At 45.7% G+C, this 2,805-nt stretch overlaps 1 pseudogene; it reads left to right on the top strand.

Moving 5' to 3' along the window:
* Window positions 1-1,463: 1,463 nt before the first annotated feature.
* Window positions 1,464-2,495, top strand: LOC102131166 (olfactory receptor 1E3-like; annotated as a pseudogene).
* The last annotated feature ends 310 nt before the right edge of the window (window positions 2,496-2,805 follow it).

Here is a 2,805-nt window from a genome sequence, read left to right as displayed (position 1 = left end):
TTAATGATCTAAAGGATGAATTTCCAGGAGAAGGGATGGAATGGGGTTGAGACAGCATGTTCAAGGCAATGGTACTGTGATATATCATGGTGGGTGGGAGCAGATGCTTTTGAGATACTGGGAGAAATCCAGTATTATTCCTGGAGTAGAGACAGAGAGAGGTAAGCAGGAGAGAGTTCACCCAGTAAAACAGGGTCTTATGGTTCATTTTAACTCTCTTGGACATTACGTTAACAGAAATGAGAAGCTCTTAAATTAGATGGTGACATGAACAGGTTTGAGTTACAAAAAGGATGATTCAGGATAAAGTCAATAGATTTATTTATTTATTTATTTATTTATTTATTTATTTATTTATTTTTTGAGATGGAGTCTCGCTCTCTCACCCAGGCTGTAGTGCAATGACACGATCTTGGCTCACTGCAACTTCCACCTCCCAGGTTCAAGTGATTCTCCTGCCTCAGCCTCCTGAGTAGCTGGGATTACAGATGCCCGCCACCATACCAAGTTAATTTTTTTGTATTTTTATTAGAGACGGAGTTTCCCCATGTTGGTCAGGCTGGTCTCAAACCCCTGACCTCAGGCGATCCACCCGCCTCAGCCTCCCAAAGTGCTGGGATTGCAGGCATGAGCCACCGTGCCCGGCCTAAAGTCAATAGATTTAAAGAGAGCAAAAGTAGATGTTTGGAGACCATATCTGCATCAGTGGTGCAGGTGAGAAAAGTAGCTGACCTGAAAGCTGGCTGTGGGGTGTAAGCAGTGAGCATAAGGAGGGATGTTTAGAAGGAGGAATTGATCAGATGTGGTAATTGAATGAGAGAAGTGTGGGGTAGGCAGGAGTCAAGGATGACTGTCAGGTTTCTGGCTTGGGGACCCTGTAGATGGCATAGGCAGTGAGAGAATGCTGGAGTGGAACACACCTGGGGCAGGGAAGACAGCAGACTTAGTATCAGAAAGATGAGGCTTGGGGTGTCCATGAAACATGCACATAAGATGGTCATCAGGGAGCTGAACATCCAGGTCTGTAGCTCAGAGGAACGGTGTGGGTTGAAGAAGTACATTTGGGACTCACTGGCATATTTGGGAAATGTGTAAGGACAGTACTCTGAGAAGCACCAATATTCAAAAATAATGGAACAGGAGCAGTTGTCCAAGGAAAGTGTGAAGTATGGCAAGGTAGGGAGGGAGAGTGTCACCGGGCCAAGTGAGGGGAGGGTATCATGAAGAAGGAAGTGATCATTAGTGTTAAATGTGATAGGTTATTGGATTTAGAGATGGGAATGTAGAGTCATCAATGGCTTCCATTGGGCAATTTCAATAGATGATGGGATTCAGAGGCCAGTCTGCCACCTGTGCCTAAATTCTCATTCATGGTCTCTTTGAAAATAGGCCACACCTACAGGTAACCAACCTGTAGGTGTTAAGGTGCATTACATTCTTCTTAAGGATAATAGAGTCACAGAATGACAAAGAAGAACCAAACCATGATCTCAGAGTTCCTGCTCCTGGGCCTACCCATCCAACCTGAGCAGCAGAACCTGTTCTATGCCCTGGTCTAGGTCATGTATCTTACCCCCTCCTGGGGAACCTCCTCATCATTGTCCTCACTCAACTGGACTCCCAGCTCCACACGCCTATGTATTTGTTTCTCAGCAACTTGTCCTTCTCTGACCTCTGCTTTTCCTCGGTCACAGTGCCCAGATTGCTGCAGAACATGCAGAACCACGACCCATCTATCCCCTATGCGGACTGCCTGACCCAAATGTACTTCTTCTTGTATTTTTCAGATCTAGAAAGCTTCCTCCTTGTGGTCATGGCCTATCACTGCTCTGTGGCTATTTGCTTTCCTCTGCACGACACCACTGTCGTGAGCCCCAAGTGTTGCCTTGCTCTGCTGGCACTCTCCTGGCTGCTGACCACTGCCCATGCCACACATTGCACCTTGCTCATGACCAGGCTGTCCGTCTGTGCTGACAATGTGATTCCTCACTTTTTCTGTGATACATCTCCCTTGTTGAAGCTGGCCTGCTCCAACATGCAAGTCAATGGGTTGGTGATATTTTTCAGGGGAGGACTCATCCTTGTCATCCCATTCCTACTCCTCATCATGTCCTGTGCAAGAATCGTCTCCACCATCCTCAGGGCCCCTTCTGCTGGGGGCATCCAGAAGGCTTTCTCCAGCTGTGGCTCCCTCCTGTCTGTGGTGTCTCTCTTCTATGGGACAATGATTGGTCTCTACTTGTTACCATCAACGAATCATAGTGCTGTGAAGGGCGCTGTCGTGGCTGTGATGGTCACTGTGGTGACCCCATGCGGAACCCCTTCATCTGCAGCCTGAGGACAGAGACATGAGGGGAGCCCTGCCCTGGGCAGATCTTCAGCACAGAGAAAATTTCTTTTTCTTGAAAATAGTAATAGTTGGGATTTTACCATTATTGAATTTAGTAGGTGTAGTAATGTTGACAATGAAATACCACTCTAAATCAGTGGCTTAAAGATTTTTTAAGATCACTAAACCTTTTGTTTAAACAAAAGGTTTTGTTTTGTTAAAAACTCTATGCTAAAGGCTAATAGGAAAAATATAACAACAGAGCTGTGTTTGGAGTGAAGTTGGGGGCACGCAGCCAGGTGCTAAGTACGCATCTTCCTCCCTTCCCAGGTGGAATTGAAGCTTGAAAATAAACTTTAAATATCTTTGTGCCAACACCTATTATCCATATTAGTTGGCAATTAACTTTTTTTTTTTTTTTTTTTGAGACAGAGTCCCACTCTGTCTCCCAGGCTGGAGTGCAGTGGAACGATCTC

The sequence above is a fragment of the Macaca fascicularis genome, chromosome 16 (assembly GCF_037993035.2).
Source record: "Macaca fascicularis isolate 582-1 chromosome 16, T2T-MFA8v1.1".
Classification (NCBI taxonomy): Eukaryota; Metazoa; Chordata; class Mammalia; order Primates; family Cercopithecidae; genus Macaca; species Macaca fascicularis.
Note: the sequence above shows the minus strand (reverse complement) of the source record. Positions and strands in the feature narration are given on the sequence as shown.